Source organism: Cebus imitator, unplaced genomic scaffold, assembly GCF_001604975.1.
Source record: "Cebus imitator isolate Cc_AM_T3 unplaced genomic scaffold, Cebus_imitator-1.0 Scaffold515, whole genome shotgun sequence".
In the NCBI taxonomy this organism is placed as follows: domain Eukaryota; kingdom Metazoa; phylum Chordata; class Mammalia; order Primates; family Cebidae; genus Cebus; species Cebus imitator.
The window spans coordinates 981975-1005726 of record NW_016107830.1 but is presented as its reverse complement, the minus strand read 5'-3'; the positions used below and the strand labels follow the sequence as shown (position 1 = coordinate 1005726).

The following is a 23752-nucleotide window of genomic DNA, read 5'->3' as shown; positions in this document are numbered from 1 at the left end:
TTTCACCATGTTGACCAGGATGGTCTCGATCTCTTGACCTTGTGATCCACCCGCCTTGGCCTCACACAGTGCTGGGATTACAGGCTTGAGCCACCGCGCCCGGCCTACTTTTACTTCTTTAAGGAATCTCCACATTGTTTTCCATAGTGGTTGTACTAGTTTACATTCCCACTAACAGTGTAAAATTGTTACCTGTTCACCTTATCCATGCCAACATTTACTACTTTTTTATTTTTTGATTATGGCCATTCTCACAGGCGTGAGGTAGTATCACATTGTGGTTTTGATTTGGATTTCCCTCATAATTAGAGATGTTGAGCATTTTTCCATATTTTTGTTGGCCATTTGTGTATCTTCTTTTGAGAATTGTCTATTTGTGGCCTTAGCCCACTTTTCAATGGGATTGTTTGTTTTGTTCTTGCTGATTTGTTCGTGTTCTTTATAGATTCTGATATCAGTTCTTTGTCAGATGTATAGGTTGTGAAGATTTTCTCCCACTTTGTGGGTTGCCTGTTAATTCTGCTGATTATTTCTTTTGCCGTGCAGAAGCTTTTTAGTTTAATTAAGTCCTATCTGTTTATCTTTGGTTTTGTTGCATTTGTTTTTGTGTCCTTGGTCATGAAGTCTTTCTCTAAACCAGTGTCTAGAAAGGTTTTTCCAGTGTTATCTTCTAGAATTTTTATGGTTTCAGATCTTAGATTTAAGTCTTTGATCCATCTTAAATTGATTTTGTATAAGGAGAGAGATAAGGATCCAGTTTCATTCTTCTACATGTGGTTTGCCAACTATCCCAGCACTATTTGTTGAATAGGATGTCCTTTCTTCACTTTATGCTTTTGTTTGTTTTGTTGAAGATAAGTTGGTTGTAAGTACTTGAGCTTATTTCTGGGTTCTCTGTTCTGTTCTATTGGTCTGTGTGCCTATTTTTATACCAGTGCCATGCTGTTTTGGTGACTATGACCTCATAGTGTAGTTTGAAGTTGGGTAATGTGATGCCTCCAGATTTGTTCTTTTGCTTAGTCTTGCTTTGGCTATGCAGAGTTGTTTTTGGATTCATATGAATTTTAGGATTTTTTTTTCTAGTTCTGTGAAGAGTTATGATGGTATTTTGATGGGAATTGCACTGAATTTGTAGATTGCTTTTGGCAGTATTGTCATTTTTACAATATTGATTCTACGCATCCATGAGCATAGGATGTGTTGCCATTTGTTTGTGTCATTTAGATTTCTTTTAGCAGTGTTTTGTAGTTTTCTTTGTAGAGGTCTTTCATGTCCTTGGTTTGGTATATTCCCAAGTATTTAATTACTTTTTTGTAGCTATTTGAAAGGGACTAAGTTCTTGATTTGGTTCTCAGCTTGGCTGCTGTTGGTGTATAGCAGAGCTACTGATTTGTGTACATTCATTATGTATCCTGAAACTTTGCCGATTTTATATACTAGTTCTAGGAGCTTTTTGGATGAGTCTTTAGGGTTTTCTGGGTATATAATCATATCATCAGCAAACAGCAACTGTTTGACTTCCTCTTTACCACTTTGGATGCCCTTTATTTCTTTCTCTTGCCTGATTGTTCTGGCTAGGACTTCCAGTTCTATGTTGAATAGAAGGGCTGAAAGTGTGCATCCTTGTCGTGTTCCAGTTCTCAGGGGAAATGCTTTCAACTTTCTCTCATTCAGTATAATATTGGCTATGGGTTTGTCAGAGATGGCTTTGATTACCTTAAGTCACATCCCTTCTATGCCAATTTTGCTGAGAGTTTTAATCCTAAAGCGATGCTGGATTTTGTCAAATGCTTTTCCTGCATCTATTAAGATGATCATTTGATTTTTGTTAATTCTGTTTTTGTGGTGTATCACATTTATTCACTTACATATGTTAAACCATCCCTGCATCTCTGGTATGAAACCCACTTGATTATGGTAGATTGTATTTTTGGTATGCTGTTGGATTTGATTAGCTAGTATTTTCTTGAGGATTTTTGCATCTATGTTCATGAAGGATATTGATCTGTAGTTTTCTTTTTTTGTTATGTCCTTACCTGGTTTTAGTATTAGGATGATAATGGCTTCCTAGAATGATTTAGGGAGGAGTCCCTCTTTCTCTATCCAGTGGAATGGAATAGAGTCAGTAGGTTTGGTACCAATTCTTCTTTGGATAACTGATATAATTCAGCTATGAATCCATCTGGTCCTGGATGCTTTTTGGTTGGCAATTTTAAAATTACCATTTCAATCTGCTGTTTGTTATTAGTCACTTCAGAGTTTCTATATCTTCCTGATTTAATCTAGGAGGGTTGTATATCCCCAGAATTTAACCATTTCCTCTAGGTTTTTTGTTTTCTGTTTTTTTGAGACAGAGGCTCACTCTGTTACCTAGGCTGGAGATCAGTGGCATGATCTTGGCTCACTGCAACCTCCACTTTTTGGGTTTAAACGATTCTCTTGCCTCAGCCTCCCTAGTAGCTGGAACTGCAAGTGTGCGCCCCGACATCCAGCCAATTTTTTTTTTTTGTATTTTTAGTAGCGGCACAGCTTCACCCATGTTGGTCAGGCTGGTCTCTATCTCCTGACCTCATGATCCGCCCGCCCTGGCTTCCCAAAGTGCAGGGATTACTTTCGTGAGTCACCACGCCCAGCCTAGATTTTCTAGTTTATGCATGTAAAGGTGTTCATAGTAGCCTTGAATAATCTTATGTATTTCTGTGGTATCAGGAGTAATATCTCCCACTTTGTTTCTAATTGAGCTTATTTGCATCTTCTGTCTTCGCTTCTCGGTTAATCTCACTAATGGTCTAAAATTTTATTTATTGTTTCAAAGAACTAACTTTTTGTTTCATTTAGCTTTTGTATTATTTTGTGTCCGTTTGATTTAGTTCTGCTCTGATCTTTGTTATTTCTTTTCTTCTGCTGGGTTTGGGTTTGGTTTGTTCTTGTTTCTCCAGTTCCTTGAAGTATGACCTTAGAATGTCTATTTGTGCTCTTTCAAACTTTTTGATATAGGCATTTAATGCTGTGAACTTTCCTTTTAGCACTGCTTTTGCTGTATCCTAGAGATTTTGATAGGTTGTGTCACTATTATTGTTCAGTTCAAATAATTTTTCAATTTCCATTTTAATTTCATTTTTGACCCAATGATCATTCATGAGCAAGTTATTTAATTTCCATGTATTTACCTTGTTTTGAGGGTTCATTTTGGAGTTGATTTCCAGTTCTATTCTACTGTGGGTCTGAGAGAGTAGTTAATATAATTTTGATTTTCTTAAATTTACTGAGACTTGTTTTGGGCCCTATCATATAATCTATATGGGAGAATGTTCTATGTGCTGATGAATAAAATGTATATTCTGTGGTTGTTGGGTGGAATGTTCTGTAAATATCTGTTAATTCCATTTGTTCTAGGATATAGTTTAAGTGCATTGTTTCTTTGTTGACTTTCTGTCTTGATGACCTGTCTAGGGCTGACAGTGCAGCATTAAAGTCCCCCACTATTATTGTGTTGCTATCTATCTCATTTCTTAGGTCTAGTAGTAATTGTTTTATAAATTTGGGAGCTCCAGTGTTAGGTACATATATATTTAGAATTGTGATATTTTCCTGTTGGATTAGTCCTTTTATCATTAAATAATGTCTCTCTTTGTCTTTCTTAACTGCTGTTGCTTTAAAGGTTGTTTTTTCTGATATAAGAATAGCTACTCCTGCTTGCCTTTGGTATCTATTTGAATAGAGTATCTTTTTCCACCCCTTTACCTTAAGTTTATGTGAGTTCTTTATGTGTTAGGTGAATCTCCTGAAGAGAGCAGAAACTTGGTTGGTGAATTCTTATCTATTTGCCATTCTGTATCTTTTAAGTGGAGTAGTTAGGCTGTTTATGTTCAATGTGATTAAGATGTGAGGTACTATTCTATTTATCGTGCTATTTGTTGCCTGAATACCTTGTTTATTTTTTTCACTGTGTTATTGTTATATAGGTCCTGTGGAATTTATGCTTTAAGGAGGTTCTATTTTGGTGTGTTTTGAGGATTTGTTTCAAGATTTAGAGCTCCTTTTAGCAGTTCTTGTAGTGCCAGCTTGGTGGTGGTTAATTCTTTCAGCATTTGTTATGTCTGGAAAAAGCTATATCTTCCCTTCATTTATGAAGCCTAGTTTCTCTGGGTAAAAAAATTCTTGGTTGATAATTGTTTTATTTAAGGAGGCTAAAACAGGATCCCAATTCCTCTGGCTTATAGGGTTTCTGCTAAGAAATCTGCTGTTAGTCTGATAGGTTTTCCATTATAGGTTACCTGACGCTTTTGCCTCACAGCTTTTAAGATTCTTTCCTTTATCTTAACTTCAATAACCTGAGGACTATGTGTCTGGGTAATGATCTTTTTGTGATGAATTTCCCAGGTGTTCTTTGAGCTACTCATATGTGGATATCTAGATCATTTGCAAGGCTGGGGGAGTTTTCCTTGAGTATTTTCTCAAACTTTTAGATTTCCCTTTTCCTCTGGAACACCAGTTATTCTTAGATTTGGATGCCTAACATAGTCCCAAACTTCTTGGAGGCTTAGTTCATTTAAATTTTTTTTTTCTTTGTCTTTGTCAGATTGGGTTAATTCAAAAGCCTTGTCTTTGAGCTCTGAAGTTCTTTCTTCTGCTTGTTTGATTCTATTGCTGAAACTTTCCAATGCATTTTGCATTTCTCTTAAGTAGATCCTTGATTTCCAGAAGTTATGATTGTTTATTATTTATGCTATCTATTTCACTGAAGATTTTTCCTCTCATACCGTGTATCATGTTTTTGATTTCTTTAAATTGGAGTTCACCTTTCTCTGGTACCTCCTTGATTAGCTTAATATTTGACCTTCTGAATTCTTTTTCTGACAATTCAGAGATTTTGTCTTGATTTGGATCTATTACCGGTGAGCTAGTGTGAAATTTGGGGATGTTAAAGAACCTTGTTTTGTCGTAATACCAGAATTGTATATCTGATTTCTTCTCATTTGGATAGACTATGTCAGAGGGAAGATCTGGAACTCAAGTGCTGCTGTTCAGATTCTTTTGCCCCAGGGGGTGCTCCCTTGATGTGGTGTTCTCCCCCTTTCCCTAGGGATGGGGCTTTCTGAGAGGTAAACTGCAGTCATTGTTTTTGCTATTCTGGTTTCTAGCCACCCAGCGGAGCTACTGGGCTCTGGGCTGGTACTGGGGAGTGTCTGCGAAGTGAAATAGACTCTGTGGGTCCTTGGTTTTATTTTTCTTCAGTGTGCTGGTTTTGTGTTGGTGGACCTCCAGCCAAGAAATGGCATTTTCCAGAGTTTATCAGCTGCAGCTGTATAGGCAAGAGCAGGCAGTGGGTGGGGCTATAGAGCTCCCAAGAGATTATGTCCTTTGTCTTCAACAGCCAGGGCAGGTAGAGAAAGACCACCAAGTGGGGACAAGGATAGGCATGTCTGATTGGCCTTGCTGCAGGTGCTGTGGGGGATGAGGGTGTGGTTCTCAGGCCATCGGATGTATGTTCACAGGGGGATTATGGCTGCCTCTACTGAGACATACCAGTCACCAGGGAAGTGGGGGAAAGATTGCAGTCATATGCCTCACCCCGCTCCCACGCAGCCTACAGTCCACTTAGGAACATTCTGACCAAAGTCGAGAGTTTCCCCATTCTCAAAACACTACAGAACTTTGATTTCCAGGCACTACATTTTTTTGGTTTTTCCACCTCCCAACTGACTGCTTTTTCATAATCTCCTTTACTAATTTTTTCCTCTCTCTTTCACCTCTACAATTTGGGATCTCACCTGGTATAGTCCTTAACTTCCTCCTGTTTTCTATCTAGTAATTCCTTATATGATCTCAACCAGTTTGGGTCTTAAATAGACAAAAACAAAATTCCAGTTTTGGTTACCAGTGTACATTAACTGTGGTAATTGCAATAAAGCAAAAGCTTTGCTACATGCTACCTCTTCAGTCCACAAATCACTATGCAAATAACAAATGTGCAACTTGATCAGTGACCAGTCACACTGCTCCTTTCACTGCATGACTGTTATTCAGCTTATGCACAGATGGCAAAGCATATAGTTATGTTTCTTGTTTCTCAGTGATATAACTGTATAATTGAGCCATTAAGGTACTACTCTGTTGTTTTAGTGCTCCAGATCACCGTGATTCTCTTGGGGACTTAAATGAAAATGTGAACATTTGCTTTCTACCATTAAACATAACTTCATTAATCCAGCCATATATAATATATATGGATAATATATATCATATACATATATAATATATGTAATACTATGGATCATAGTATTATATTATATTCTAAATTTTAGATGAACTTTCAGATAGAGTATTGAACCAGAGATCATGCAATTTATCTGAGTTTTGTAAAAGCACATTGCCTTTGGAGTCTTCCCTGCAACTCTGCCTAGGGCCCAACTCATCAGATTTTGGACTCATTAAATCTCCACAATCACATGAACCAATTCCTTAAAATAAATCTCTTTCTGTGTGTGTGTATACATATAAATATATATTTATATAAATATATATTTATGTATTTACATTTATAAATATACATATATATATATAAATATACATATATATATATGTATATTTTTTTTTTGGAGACGGAGTTTCGCTCTTGTTACCCAGGCTGGAGTGCAATGGCGCCATCTCGGCTCACTGCAACCTCCACCTCCTAGGTTCAGGCAATTCTCCTGCCTCAGCCTCCTGAGTAGCTGGGATTACAGGCACGCACCACCATGCCCAGCTGCTTTTTTGTATTTTCAGTAGAAACGGGGTTTCACCATGTTGACCAGGATAGTCTATATTTATTTTTATATCTGTATTTCTATGTATACATATCCTAATTCTGTTTCTCTGGATGACCCTAATAAATATTATGTTTATATTATATAGGTGTATTTTATTTTTCTCTCTATATATAGACACACATACATATATATATATACATATATATATGAATGTAAGTTTTTTTTTTAACTATTTTTTATTTTTGAGACGGAGTCTCACTCTGTTGCCCATGCTGTAGTAAGTGGCACAATCTTGGCTTACCGTAGCCTCGACCTCCCAGGCTCAAGTTCTTCCCACCTCAGCCTCCTGAGTAGCTGAGACTACAGGCATGTGCCACCATGCCTGGCTAATTTTTTGTATTTTTAGTAGAGACAGGGTTTTTCCATGTTGGCCAGGCTGGTCTCAAACTCCTGGACTCACACAGCCGGCCCCCCCTTGGCCTCCCAAAGTATGTATATGTATTTTTAAATGAAAGCTTATTGGAGAAAAGGACTTTATATTAATACTGCTGTTTTTCCTGTTGCTGCTGTTGTTTTTTAAGACAGACTCTCACTCTGTCACCCAGGCTGGAGTGCAGTAGCATAAACATGGCTCACTGCAACCTCCGTCTCCTGGGTTCAAGTGATTCTTCTGCCTCAGCCTCCTCAGCAGCTGGGATTACAGGTGTGCGCCACCACCCCTGGCTAATTTTTGTATTTTTAGTAGAAATAGGGCTTCACCATGGCGGCCAGGCTGGTCTTGAACTCCTGGCCTCAAATCATCCACCTGTCTCAGCCTCCCAAAGTTCTGGGATTATAGCCATGAGCCACCATGCCCAACCTACTACTGCTCGTTCTTTTGTGCCCCAGACCTAGAATAGTGCTGGGCATACTAAACAAATACTTATTTTAAAAAATAAATTTTATCAATTAGAATAACAAAGATAGTTTTTAAAGTCCTTTCACATCAAGTAGCTCATTTGATTTTCTCAAGGAGGCAAGAAGGCCTATAAATGGGAATCAGCGCTATTTTATGGGGAAGAAATGAAGACAGATCGCTGGCCTGAGGTTTTGGTGTTCAAGCCCGGTTTCTTCCCTTTCAGCCTGTCTTTTGTCCATAGTATCCTGATGTTCTGCCCGCACTCCTGGAAAACAAAGGGGTAATAGAAATGTCAGATTTTTTCTGGTTTTGTTTCGGTTTGGTTTTGAGAAAACCTCTTTTAATTTTTCTTTCTTTTGGAGTGAACTAAATTTGCTGGGGGGAAGCATGTGCTGGAAGCCAGCAATATCCTGGCAGGTATGAACGGGTGGGCCTCTGAGGGCTGTGCTGAGGACACCTTGTTTACATGGAGGAAGCAGGGCTGCCGAAAGGCATTTCCCCTTGCACTTAAAATCCAATTGTACTGAAAGTCTGGACCTACCCAGAAGCTATTTCAAGCATTCTTTACCAAAATCATCCTTTGGAATGCTTTAGAATTTGATTTGAAGGTGGATTTTTCTGTTGGGAGAGTCAGGGTTTATTGTGTGGTAAGAGGCGAATTTACTTTGGATATTCTTTTAATTCCTTCCATGTGCCCCAGATGTTTTTCTCATTGTTTCTCAGCTGAGAAGATAGCTTCATGAAGGAATAGAGGGGAAGGGTACCAATGTTTGTTGAAGCAGGTGCCAGTCAGCCACACTGAGTGAAAACTAAACAGAGTCCAAGAACACGGGTATGGTTTCAAGCCTCTTGTGCCATTTCCTGTGTGTTTTCCTGCTAAAGGGCAGTGAGTGTTCAAAGCTATCCCTCTCAGTTGAAAACTCATCTGACATTAATGAAGCATGTCAGCTCAGAAAGGCATTAGGAGCTGGAGACATAGCCAAGTGCTCGTATTCCACATTGATTAATGAATTGTTTCTAATCTCAGAGGATGATTTTCACTTATAGTTTTTAACTCAAAAAATTGATTTAAAAGTAGAGCATGAATTTACTTCTTTTTTTTACCCACTGTGTGTGGAGAACAAGTTTTTTTCTTGCATTTTTCCCTCAACTTACTTAAGCATAGATCTTATGTCATTCTCTTTCCATATACCAAAGAACTTAGCAGTTGTGCCAATAATGTAATAAATGTTGAAGTAAGGAAGACAGGGAGACAAATGGAAAAAAGAGAGAGAATATAACAAGTATGGCTAATATTATGTAAGAAGAAAAATACAAATGGCTTTCTAGTAGCCAAGTAAGATGTACACATGAACTTCATATACACCGTCTTGATCTGTAGAGACTTTTTTTTACTTTAGAATAATTAAAAATAGTAATTAACAATTTATTGAGTACTTACTTTATGCTAGCCTCTGTTCTCAGGACTACTCATGAAATAAGCCACAGAATCCATACAGCAACCTTACAAAGGAGGTTTGAGGGGAATTCCCATTTTATATGTGAATTACATTTGAGTAGAGAGAGCTGAAGTAGTTTTCCAAAGATCACACAGCTAGTAAGTTGGGGAAGAGATTCAAACAAGAATGAGACAGAAATTTTCTGTTATTTTTCACATGCAAAAATGTCTGTATTCTATGCCACCGTTTGATTAATAACTCTGGGCTAAGAAATGATTTCTCTTAGAATTTGAAAGCTTGTTTTTAAAACTTTTAACTTCTAATATTTCTTTGAGAAGTCTAAGCCATTTTGATTTCTTATTCTTTCTATATGGCCAGTTTTTGTTTCTGGGTTTAGTATCTTTTTGTTTTCCCTGATTCTGAAATTTTATAATAATAAACATTAATAATTAATATGGATTTTTTAAAAATGTGCTGGACATTTGATGGGCCATTTTATATGATACATGGTCGTCATTTTGGGGAAGGTTTATTTTCTTCTTCTTTTGTTCCCATTGTTATCTTTCTGTTTTCTCTTTGGAGCATTCATTTATTAATTCAACAAATAGTTATCATGCCCCTCCTCTAGCAAAGCATTATAATTCTGTGCTAGAGGTAACAGCAGTGAACAAAACATTGCTCTCTTGGAGCCAATTTGATACTGGGCCTTCATGATTGAGCCTTTAATTATCTTAGCTTATTTTTCCTGTAGTCCATCCTTTCAATTACTTTATATTATTTTCTGAAATATTTCCCCAGCTTTCTCCTCCATTTCTGTAATTGACTTATTTTTAATTTCAGTTCTTTCATTTTTAATTTCCAATTACTCTTTCTTATTCTCTGATTGTTTCTTATCTCTGAGAAAATTAATTGTTGTTTTGTTGTTTTCATTTTAAGTATTCTCTGTTCCATTCATAGTCTCTATTAACTTCAGATTACTTTGTGGTTATTTGGGTCTCCTTTATGTTGGTGGCTTTCCCTAAATGTCTGATGATTCTTGTCTTTGTGTTCATACTTAAGAGTTAAGCACTAAAATACTGATTACATTTGCTGCCTGCATGTGTGAATTTATAGTCTGGTAAATTGCTCTAAAGATCTATTATGTGGCCAGGAGGTAAAAAAAAAGGAGAAAGTGGAATTGATACTGGACATAATTGTTAGGATCAGAGTATAGCATGCCTTGCCTACCAAGGTAAGCAGTTTAACCTTTACTTTATAAACACTGAGGAGCTAGATGATGGTTATAATTTAGGTGAGTTATTACCAGTCTGTCCCTTTAGTCCTAGGATGCAAATTTCCTGTCTTTGTTTCATTCTCTCATAAATATTTTTTCTGGGTATTATTATATTTTATTTGTGGTGACTAAGAATTATTTATTTTCTCCACTTGCCATATACATTCCTGACATAGTTTAGTTCGTGCAATCTGAATAGAGGCATCAAGTAGTAATTCTAGCCAGTTATTCTCCTGCTGCCTAGGGAATCACTGAGTTCTAACAGACTGAAATTGCTTGTAGCCTCATTGGCTTTAACATGAGTCAGTCAACAATGTGTATTTTCAAAGTGAATGTCTTAGTAACTACTCTTTTGGTAAAGTAACACTGTGAGTCTTCAATCTCCATACAACAAAATAACCTTTATTTGTTCTAAATAATTCCAAGTAAATACATGACAGTGTCTACAAAAGAACCTTTATTTGTTCTAAATAATTCTAAGTAAATACATGACAGATTATACAAAAAACACAATTTCTTTTTCTAAAAAGTCTGAAATTAATATGGTCTATAATCTTTGAAAATTACTATGTGTAAATGAAGAGGGAATATGTTTCTGTTGAATGAATGCATATACTTATTGTAAGCTCTAGAGTGTTTATTGTGCTCTCTCAGAGCCCTTTGCACTCCTGAGTTCTTGGAGGTTTGCCCTATGGTAATATTGCCCCTACCATAAGCAGTGGGGTAATTGGCTTTATAGTAAGGAAATAGCACATAACAACAAGAGATACCATAGTTCTCCTATTCACTTCCTTAATTTATTCAGCAAATATGTATTTTGCATATATTATGAACCAGACACCACTGATAAAAGGCAAAACTCACATCTTGGTAAATCTCTGCAGTGCTTCATGTAGTGCTAGACATCATACAGGCACCAAAATAATGTTTGTTATGAAGAAAGTCATCATTCATCTATGCCTGTGAAAAAGTCCTGGGAGGGCTTTTTAGCACTCTGATGTTAAGCAAAGTGGAATTCTTAGCACAGAAATTACAGAAAGGGGTCTTAAAAGTAATGTGAATTATGGAGTGGCTTTTGACAAGAAGGTAAGAATCTAGCTAAGCGAGACAGTGAGATGATGCAGGAATCTTCTAGCTCTTAAGTATTTTCATAAAAGATACACTTACCTGCATTTTTATGGCATTGCTGTTGAGGAATATTTTGATGTGAAGCACTAACGTGCTTATAGACCAGGCTCCCCTAATTGGAGGACTCAGAGCTTTTAGGACAGAAGGAAAATGAGAGAGAAATTCCTTTGAGTGATATAGAAAAAAGGAAACATACTAAGTTCATTTTGTCTGTAGGGGAAAAAGGGCAAAAAGCCAGGTCTTGAGCAGCTTTCACCTCCATACAACACTGGAGCTCACTGATGGTGGTATGGGAGCAAGAGGTAACCTTCTATAATTTTGAAGAGGTCAGGAGAATGCATGTATAAAGACAACTTAGGCAATGCAGCTTATCAATAGTGGCCAGAGATTTAATGGAGACTGAAGCTGCTGAGAAAAATGGTAACTAGGGGTTATGGAGACCTTGATCAGGAGCCCAGCTACAAAGAGAGGAAGGATTAATGTGGTTATCACAAGCCCTGAGAGGGAGGTATATCAAACAGCAGGTCAGTTCAAAATTCTGGACCAGTTGGGAAGGTCAGAGTCAGTGGGAAGAGATCCAAGAAGGACAAGAACATAGGAAACAGCCAGGCAGAATCAGAATGTACCAAATTGTAAGTCTTTGTTTCAGTTCAGACAAGACATGACTAAGCAAGTTAGAAACCAGGGCCCCTTCAGAGTTGGAAAGACAGACTCACAGCCTGGGATAATGTCCATCATGGTTGATCCTTCTGGTTAAGTTTCAAGCAGCCTTCAGGACCCAGTGTTACATCCCAGATTGAGAGAGAAAGTGGCTGCTGGTGGTCTTTGCAACAGCTGTATTTTCTGAGGAGTCCCCAGTTGCAAACATGTGTTTTGATTTTATTAATGCATGGCATTTGAATTCCCCAAAGCAATTCCCACCTATTAACTTGTTGATTCTCATGATATTTCACATAGATCGATATAGATATATAATCACCATTTTTCAGGATCAGGAAAAAATTCCACATAAAACCATCAACTAGGTCATCTTCATTTCTACTATGTATTAAATATCAGAGATTGTAAACTGCTAATAAAATGAGGGGAGGAGTGGTCGCTTTGGCAGCGCATATAATAAAATGAGGGGAGGATCCCAAATAAGTTTGGGGGTTTGTCTCTCCAAAGCATTAGGTGGGCTCAAAAGTAATTGCAGCTTTTGCCATTACTTTTGTTCCATCCTAATACCAAATGAAATTGTATCAGATGCTTATTGTATTTATTTCCTTTGGTTCCACGTTGAGGCACAGACTAACTTTTTGCCAAAATGTTATTCCTCTTTTTCATTATTTAGAGGTGTCTCTGGGAAATCTCTACCCAGCAAGGGATTAAATTTCTTAGTTCCTGTTGAATCTAGGTGGGGCCATGTAACTACTTCTTATCAATGACTTGTGAGTGGAAATGGTGTCATTTCTGGGTCGACATAGTTAAGAAGTGGGTGTGCCTTATTCCTTCTCCTTCCTTCTGTCTGCTGGATGCAGGGGACTCCTCCCAAACCCCATGGGATGATAGAGCCAAAAAATGAGAGGAATTTGGGTTCTTGAATGACCACTTAGAGAAAAGGCATCTCCCCATTAGGAAGACTCACATTAGAAAATGAGAAACAGATTTCTTGTATTAGGCTACTTGGAGTTTACATTACCCAGCTAGCATCTCCCTAATTCTTTTACAAATAGAAATATTAAAAGGTCATCAAATTTAGCAAATAAAAGTACAGTATACCCAGTTAAATTTGAATTTCAGATGAATAACAAATAATTTTAACATATAGTATATGTTAACATTTAGTATAAGAATACATTTTAGTATAAATCTGTTCCAAATATTGCATGCATTATTATACTAAAACTTATTTATTGTTTATCTGAAATCCAAACTTAACTGGTTAAATTTGGTTATTTTATCTTATAACATAAGAATTATGAGTAAGCAGATTTAAAAATTGGTGACATAATTGTGTTTAGGTAATTAATTCACTGTATGAAGCATTTTGTTTTGGGAGAGAGGTGTTTCTGACCAAATGTTTTCTTTAATCTTGCCCTCTGTGGTAAGTTTCAGAGTTTAAGATTCCAAGACATTTATTGTTGCAGACATTCTAAAGCTAAAATCTGCTAAGGAGCTGCTTGTAAACCTTTCTTGATGTGAATAAGAAAGGAGAGTGATTTGAAGAAAAAATTTTAAATGATTTAAATGGTTTACATTAATGGATCATTTTCTTAACTAAGGCAAATAATGCTGCCACTTTAATTTCACACTCTTCTGATGAAGATAAAGGAAAAAAACCTCAATTTATTTTCAAAGAAAATTATGCAGAAACTAGGAACACCATCAGATACCAGGGCTGGTTCCTTTTCTGCCTAGCTGTGAAGTAACGGAAAGTAGACTATATGAACTCAGATGCAGAAGTAATAAATCACAGATACAAAGAATTTCAAATAATTACCAATTAGAGAAAATAAAAGTTGATTGACATTACAGTATTTTAATTAAAACATCTTAGCATAAACTAGAGCTGTAAAAGAAATACCTTTCTAAAATATAAGCATAAGAATTAATGAGCTAGACTTAAAAGAAAATTAGTGATTTCCTACCATCATTTAATTAAATTTTTTCTTTTACAGAAAGAGAATGGAGGCCAAAAGAAGTTATAAATATGTCCCGAGACCACACAGCTGATTAGTGTTACAGAGAATTCCTATAATGGAAGCAAACTGAGATACTAACTTTTCTTTCACCATTAGGAAAACAATACCTACATTTAATTGCCTAGAAATAAAAAGTAGACTTTCCCAGTGATATGACGCATCTTTCTGATAAGACTAGCAAGTCATAAAAAAAATTTTGAGAGATTTAAATATTGTATATACTATTGAATATGCACTTTTTTTTTTTTTGAGACGGAGTTTCGCTCTTGTTACCCAGGCCGGAGTGCAATGGCGCGATCTCGGCTCACCGCAACCTCCGCCTCCTGGGTTCAGGCAATTCTCCTGCCTCAGCCTCCTGAGTAGCTTGGATTACAGGCACACGCCACCATGCCCAGCTGAATTTTTGTATTTTTAGTAGAGATGGGGTTTCACCATGTTGAACAGGATGATCTCGTGATCCATTTTTTTTTTTTTTTTTTTTTTTTTTTTTTTTTTTTTTTTTGAGACTGAGTCTCACTCTGTAGCCCAGGCTGTGGTGCAGTGGCGCCATCTAGGCTCACTGCAACCTCCGCCTCCCGGGTTCAAGTGATTCTCCTACCTCAGCCTCCCGAGTAGCTGGGATTACAGGCACTCGCCTCCATGCCCAGCTAATTTTTGTATTTTTACAATGTTGGCCAGGATGGTCTCGATCTCCTGACCTCGTGATCCATCTGCCTTGGCCTCCCAAAGTGCTACGATTACAGGTGTGAGCCACCGTGCCCGGCCTGAATACGCACTATTAGCCAACACCTATTAGGCAGTTCTACTGCTCTCTATATAGTAATGTCTATAGGCTAATATGAGGCTTTTTTCCCCTTCTTTCATTTGAAACAGGGAGGGATTTTCTCAGCAAGAACAAACCAAAAGAACATTTGAAATGCTTTCATAATAAAGGCTGGATATTTAATGTAAGCTAATGCCAACCAAGAAACATTAATACATGGCAATTCTTATATTGGGACTATACAGAACATTTAGAAAACATCTACCTAACCCAAAAGGTCACAGTATAAATCTATCACCTTGGCAACTGAGGCCTTGTCTATTCAACAGTTATTGATCTCCTGCTGGGAGGCAGGCACTGTGCCAGCCCCTGGCACAAACCTGGGCTTTTCTGACACCTTTCCTTCACTATACCAAACCTTTAACTCCTAACTCCAAATAAAAACAAAGTTAAGGTATTTTGATTATTAAATAACAATCAAAAACATGTATTTTACATGAATTTATATACAAAGAAGATAAATTTTGATGCGTAATTTTTATTTTTTAAGTTAGTATTAATACAGTGTTGAAGGTCTGCATCACATGGACTTGTTCAAAGAGTAAGGATGATATTTCTAATATTGCTTTCCAATTTAGGTCATCCTTTAGATGTGACAGAGTATTTAATCCTGGTTCCTGCCAATATTGTGTCTTTGCTGAGAAGAGCCAGAAAATAGTGCCAAGAGCTGCTGTAAGATTTATATGTGAATCCTGAGGGAAGAGCACAAAGTTAAGTAGTGTTCGTGGATGACAAATTAACAGTGTTGGTGACATGGAATCTCGTTGTAACAGAATGAAGCCAGCTATTATTGAAGCTGGGAGAAACGAAAGTAGTCTAACATTTTCCTTGCCGCCAAAATGATATATGTGTAGCCTTCGCAGTTTCACATTGGATCATGGAATTCTGTTGATATTTTGGCTGAAATGTATCATGGCAATATAATGAGTCTTTTTGGAATAATTTTTTTTAAAAAGTCATTTGACAAAGTTGTGCGGACGTGATATACTTTATAGATTTAGCTATATATGTGGTAACTTGACTTTGCCTCATAGCCTGTAAATAATCTGAAAAAGGAAGTCACATGGCTTCTTTTTCCCATTTAACAGTCTCTTTCCTTTCTATGGATATCCTTTCTTACAAGTTAAGGCCACCAAAGAAATGTGGAAAAATCCTGTCAGGTAATTGTCTCATTACTTTTTCAAAAATATAATTTTTGTTGTATTCTGAAAAGTGAAGAGTGAAAAATAAGTGAAATTCTTTTTGTAATAAAACAGGTGTAGATGCAGATGAGCAAATATAAATCTTTATATAAACGTAGCAGTACATTACAAATGTTATGGATTTGTCTCCGTCTAAAACATTATCAATGCTGTTCTTAGCCTACTTATCTTCTCAGTGCACAAGTTCGTCCTGGTATCTTCTTTATACCAGCAGTGGCAAACTACCTACATACTGATGTTTTCCAATTCTAAATGCTTGGAGCACACCATTCCCCTGAACTCTAGATCCACATTCTTCACTGCCCACTGTATAACTTTGACAGGCATCTCAAAGTTAACATCTCCCCAATCGATCAGAGTGTTTTTCTTGCAAAGCCGACTCTGATTCCTAAAGTTCTCTATGCTTCTTTGTACGTCTCTCTAAATAGGAGTATAGTAGAGTGATTAGGAGAGCACAGGCTGTGTAACCAGATGGCCTGACTTCTTTTGTCATTTTCTAGTTGGTGAACTTGGACAAGTTACTCACTCTTTCTGTTTCTCAGTTTCCTAACCTTTTTTAAATTTTATTTTTAACTGTCAAATAATAATTGTGTATTTTTATGGGGTACAAAGTGATGTTTACATATATGTTTACAATGTGGACTGATTAAATCAGACTGATCAACAAATTTATTACCTTGCATACTTATTTTTTGTGGTTAAAACATTTAAAATCTCTTTTAGCAATTATGAAGTATACGATGCATTTTATTAATTATAGTTACCATTTTGTGCATTAAATCACTGAAGCTTATTTCTCCTAATTGAAACTTTGTAACCCTTGACCAACACCTCCCTTTGACCCCCTGTCCTATGCCTCTGGTAACTACCAATCTATTCTCTACTTCTGTGAGTTCAACTTTTTTAGATTCTATATATGCGTGAGATATGCAGTATCTGTCTCTCTATACCTGGCTTATTTCACTTAACGTAATGTCTACCAGTTCAGCCCTGTTGTACCAAATGACAGGATTTTCCCCCTTTATGAGGCTGAATACTACTCCATTGTGCATATAAGCCACATTCCTTTTTCCATGCATCTGATAATGGACACCTAGGTTTCTTCCATATCTTAGCTATTGTGAAGAATGCTGCAATGAACATAGAAGTGCAGCTATCTCTTTGGCATACTGATTTCAGTCCCTTTGGATACATACCTAGAAGTAGGATTGTGAGGTCATGTGGCAATTCTATTTTTAGTTTTTTGAGGAATGTCCATATTGTTTTCCATAACGGCTGTATTAGTTTATATTCCCACAAATAGTGCACAAGAGTTCTTTCTCCATACCCTTGCTAACACTTGCTATCTTTTGTCTTTTTGATAATAGCCGTATTAACAGGTGTGAGGTGGTATTGCATTAATTTGCATTACCCTGATTGTTAATGATACGAGTTTTTTCATGTAGCTGTTGGCTATTGTATGTCTTCTTTTGAGGAGTATCTATTTAGGTCCTTTGCCCATTATTTTATTAGGCTATTTGTTTTCTTGCTATTTGTTTCTTGCTCTTGAGTTATTTGAGTTCCTTATATATTTTGGGTGTTAGCCACTTATTAGATATATGGTTTGCAAATATTTTCTCCCACTCCATGTCTCTTCGCTCTGTTAATTGTTTCCTGTGCTGTGCAGAAGCCTTTAGTTTAATGCAATCTCATGTGTTTATTTTTGCTTTTGTTGCTGTACTTTTGGGGTTATAACCAAGAAATCTTCGCCCAGACCAATGTCTCAAAAAATAATAAATAAAAATTAAAATAAATAAAATGCAATGTGCCTGTCTCTTGATGTGTAATGAGGATTGAGTGAACAAAGCTCCGAAAACAATGCCTAGAAGATGGCAAATGTTCTATTAATGTTAGCTATTGTTATTCTTTGAATAAATGCATAATATAGTTAGTCCTCAAATTACAAAGTAGTAATTCTCTCTTTGTAACCTGTTAATCACTTGGACAAGTCAACTCTACTCCCTAAAGATCAGATTCTATCTGCCCTTCATTTTCTTTCCTAACACCAACATTTTTTCAAGTCTTCATCATTTTGCATCCAGGATAACATATCTCCCTGCTGCTATCTGATTCTCCTTCACTATTTGCAATTCATCTAATCATATCAATCCTTTGATTACAAAACTTCAGTATCTTTATATGGCCCATAAGAGGGTATCAAAATTTCTGCCAATATGTACAAATCACTTCATGATCTGGCTTCTTCTCCCTACTTTTCCAACTTCTTCTCCTGGGCTTTCTACATGTGTGTCCTTCATCCATACCTAGCTACTTGCAGTTCCCCAAACATACCATGCTGTTTTCATGCCTTCGTTTATTTCCAGGTGTATTGCCTCTTTGCGTATGGTTTACCCCTCTCTGCTTATCTGCTTGATAAATTTCTTATCTGTTAAAACTCAGCTTCAAGGCTAACCCCTTTAGAGAAGTTCTCTATGATCGCTCTAGGTAGAACTTGATGCTTCCCTCTTTGTGTTTCTGTTTTATTCGTGATACTTTCCTTGTCTCTACACTATACGGTACATCTTCCAGAGAAATGACTCTCAAACTTCGGTGTGCTTCAGACTCACAAGTGGAACTTGAAAAAATTCAGTTATGTCTCAGAAATTTTGATACACTAGTTATGAATGGTGCCTAAGCTTCTACATAGTTATAAAATCCTAAAATATTTCTAGTGTATAACTAAGATTTATCTGGTGCATTTTAGAATCCTTGTTGTGTCTTTGTGATCTCTTTATCCTTAGAACTTAGCATAGTATATAGTACATGCATTATGGGCACTTCACAAATGATTTTTGAAAATAGAATATGGCATCCTTTTGCTGGTGAGCTGTATACATAGTGAGAGTATAACTGATACTTGGCACACAGTAGTTATCAGAAGGTGTATAATGTTTGAATGTAAGAATAAATGAATGAAAAGAGCTCAGGGAACCTAGAGAAACCAAGTATTAATATAGCCTCTTGAATCTCTCAAATATTGGACAGTCCATATATGTTATCTGAGTTTCAGGTAATTAAGATTTGAAGTCAATCGTTGATCTCAAATTCTGATTTGAAGGACATATTTGGAGACATGATATTGTGGTTTGGAATTTTTATACTAAGTAAGTAGACACAGTCTTATAGAAAGAGTTGACAATCTCTTATAAAAATCAAGTACTTTGACTTTAATTCTTTTCTAGACATGATATCATTACATGGTTGTAGACTAGTATGATTGCCTAAAGTCAACATCAAATATTTTTTCAAAAACTAATCTTCTCAAAGTTATAGACACTCAATAGAAACTCAACAATTCTGCACCATAAAAAAATAAATAAATTATATTAAATAAGTTTGCTTTTTATCATTTTGAGACAAGGTTTGAATCTATCACTCCAGGCTGGAGTGTGGTAGTGTAACCTCAGTTCACTAGAACCTCTGCTTCTGGAGCTCTAGCTGTCTTCTCAGCCTCCAGAGTAACTGAGACCATAGGCATGTACCACCATGCCTGGCTAATTTTTTTGTATTTTTCATAGAGATAGGGTTTCACCATGCTGCCAGGCTGGTCATGAACTCATGAGGTCAAGCCATTCTCCTGCCTTGGCCTCCCAAGGTGCTGGGGTTACAGGTGTGAACCACTACACATGGCCTTAAATTTGCCTCTGAGTTTAACTATTTATCTAAAATTCCATATGTTATTTAAGTGAATTGAATGGCTTTTCGAAAATGTTGGGAGTAGGATTGATATTTCTTTTTGCTATTTTTAAAATATGGCTTCTTAACCATGGCATCCTTCTTAAAAAGCACTAGATTTACTATTTACTGCAATGCATATCCTATAATTTAAAAAGCTATCACAGCCTTTTGTATTTCCATTTTTATCATTTTTTCCATCTCAGCCAGGCTCTCAAGTTAATTTGTACTCAGAGGATTGTATAATCTTTTCAAAGCTGCAATGCACAAAGGCCTATAGAAAAGTGAAATCCATCAAAAAATGTTTTGTGACTACAATCTCGAAATTTGCAATAAATGAATGATATGTGAATAAAGTAAAAAAAAAAAAAAGAATGATATGTGATGATGAAAAATGCCAGTGGAATGTGTTTACCATTTTAAGAATGTTTATAAAAAGAGTAGAGTATTGTCACAGTCCATATTGTGTGGGCCTGTGTTAGTGGAATTGACTGCCAGGCTCAGTATATAACATTTTGGTTGTGTACACTTAATATCAATTCTATTTATTCATTTAACTAACTAAGGGCTTTTTTCAGTGAGTTCATGTATAATTTTTTCTAGGTATTATAGTAGATGTCGACTTGGTTTAAACACTGATTTTTAATGAACTTGAACAAGGATTGGCAGATATCTTCTGTAAAGAGCCAGTAAATATTTTAGGCTTTGCGGTCCATGCTGTTTCTGTCATGACAACTCAACATTGCTAATGGAGTGGGAAAACAGCCATAAACAATAAATGAAGGAAAGGGCGTGACTGTGTTTTAATAAAACTTTATTTATAAAAACAGGCATCTGACTGACTTGACCCATGAGTCACAGTTTGCTGATCCCTGTTCCATATAATCATATTTTAATTTCAAAATTGAGAAGTTATTTTAGGCCATGATTCCATGGTGGCTTTGTTTGTACATTACTTATCTGTAATAAGAAATCTTAAATTTTTTTTCCTAGTATTTTTAATGGTATATTTAGTTGTTTATCCCTTGATTTGAAAAACATATTAAATATAAATCCCTTGCCTTCTTCTCTAGCCTTATTTTTACAACTGACCATGGACAAGTTGCTAAAGTTTTCTGCTTTCTGGTGTTCTATATGGGTCTACAGGGCAGCTGAATTCGTTTGCTAGAATAATATAAACTGGAAAACTAGCTTTCAGTATCTTATCTGTATCTAGGGTCAGTGCAAATGAATTCATAAAGTATTTGGTTTATCTTTAGGGTGCCCTGGGTTCCAGGGCCTTTCACCTGTCTCTTAGCTTCTCAGGGTCTCCTATAGCAGCACCCTCTTCTATCAAAGCTTAGCTATCCCATGTCCCATTACCAAAGAAACCCTTTGCTGGCCAATTGGTTGATATATTATAAGACCCAGCAACTACTTTATAATGTATTTGGATTTCCATAGTCTTTCTGAAGACAATTTTAACCCAAATGAGTTAATTTTCACTAATTCACATATATATTTGATTTTACCTATTTATAATTTTCCTGTAACTGCTTCAAAACAGTATTAGGGGCACAGAGTGAATTATAATGTTAGGAATACTGCGCACCTTATTAAGGTGATGTGAGCTTTGGGTTTAAACTTGTAGTCCTCCTCCTCAAATCACACTTCTCAGCAAGCTTGACTGCTCTCTCTACTCATAAGACCAGCCATGAATGCGTGAGAAAATATGAATTAATAAAGTTTCACCAATATATCAGATGTTGAGGAAATTATATTTTACTGCCAAGTCTGTTTGCCGAAATATTTAGTTTTAAAATTGGTTTGTGGCTTTAGTTGATCAATGACAGGAATGCAAAAAACCTCTGTTTTGTACAAATATTTACAATTAGTTACAAGAGGAACCAAAAACACTTATAGTAAATGTTCAGACTTTGACATAAGCCCAGTTTTCTTAAGTTGGCACCTAATTAGAAATGTGTTCTTCAGTGAGTCATTCCATCTACTTCTCTTTGTTCTCTATCTTCAGAATCATTTTGAGTGGCTGTGAAGAAAGCAGATGAGAGTTTTTTTTAAAATACCATAGAACACATGTTAGGGAAGTAGTGTCTGTGAACAAGAGTGATTTGCGATAAGGTAAGTAGAGAATGGGGATCATACCTTAAATTGAAACTCACTTATTTTGGCAAGTCTGTAATGCATATTCAGTATAATTAAAACCAAAAGAGTTTCCAAAATGGTTTGGGTATTGGAAGCAGAATATCTTTAATTCACTTTGCAGTTTAGATCATGCACCTACGAGGTGTGTTTTTTGACCATTAAATGTATCATGCACATAGAAGTATTTGTCATTAGTCTTCTCTTCCAGTATAACAAATTACCACTTAGCAACTTAACAACATAAATTTCTTATCTCAGTTTCCATGAGTCTGGAATCAGGCCTCCTTTCCTCTGAATCCTTTGTTTAGTATCTCACCAGGCTATTATCAAAGTGTCCACCATGCTGTGCTTCTCATTTGGACTTCAGGGTCCTCTTCCAAGCTCATTTAGGTCATTGGCAGGAATCAGGTCTTTGTGTTTGCAGAGCTGTGGTTCCTAGTTTCTTGCTGTTGGCCAGGGATCACTCTCAGCTTCTGGAGGTCAGCCCCGGTCCTAGCCACATAGCCAGCTTACAGTATGGGACCTTACATCTTCAAAGCCAGTGGAAGAAAACTCTCTCTGGCGTGCAGATCATGTAATGGAATCAAATGAGTGACTAATCCATCACCTTTATCATTCAGTGGAACCTAACCAAGGAAATGACTCTCCTATCATATTCACATCTCTCCCATACTTGGTGGAAAGGGGATATACAAGGTGTAAACACTATGGGGGAGGAATCCTCGGGGCCCTCTTAGAATTCTGCCTACCACAGCTATTGTGTAGTTCTAATCTCCTTCCATAGCTTTGATGTCTGTGTAGATTAACGGATTCTAGCCAACTTGTGTATAGGTTTCTATCTCGGAATATGATTAAAATTCTAAACTGGATTGTAGCTCTTTATTTTTTTGTGTGTTACGGACTTAATTTGGGGGCTCAAAATGAAACATTTTTAAGGATTAATGTGGCAGGATGTAAAAAAATAACTTTTTTCACCCACCTTAGGGTTTCCTCTTTTGTTAGCCTTTATAAAGCAAAACAATCATTCATATACTGTTTTCAAATGTTTAAAAGGAATTTATACTCAACGAGATTAGGTAAACAAGAGTCCAACAATCTCCCCTAAATCCTTTCTTAGAATAAGAAATGTATCCAGCCTGATTGTCCATAAATTGTATACTTGATGTTTCCTGCCTCTCCCTCCTTATAATAGCTACTTCTACTACATGCCTGTATTTTCATTCAACATCTCCTCGCCTGTGTCTTTATATTTCTAGTCTTTCAATTCTTCCTTATTTGCCTAGTCATTCTATATATACTGCATGATCTGAATGGAGCTCTAAATAGCTAATATTTTTTCTGTAAGCAAAGGTTTAAAAGGCAAATTTGATTTCACTAATAATTATTTGTTTGTTTATATTTTTAATGCCATTTATTTTGGTTTTGTTCATATTCATTATAAAATTATACAGGCTTACACTTAACTACCAGCATAGTGCCTACACTGTGATCTTCATGATAAACCATACAATTTATCATATTTACTCATTACTCAATTTTTCCTTATATGTTGACAAAGAAAACTCTAAATAGGATATCCATCAAGGTTAACCTTAATAAATCATGGGAATGACAAAATTATCACAAAATTTATCCACCATTGTCACAATTTTTATTTTATAAAAAAACTATTCTAATATTTAATTTTATAAAAGATA

The 23752-nt window shown here is 36.3% G+C and overlaps 1 protein-coding gene across 4 annotated transcripts in view; it reads left to right on the top strand.

The window, feature by feature from the left end:
• Nucleotides 1–23752, top strand: part of MCTP1 (multiple C2 and transmembrane domain containing 1) — a 571324-nt gene that overhangs the window by 105028 nt on the left and 442544 nt on the right. The gene's annotated exons all lie outside the window — the stretch shown is intronic.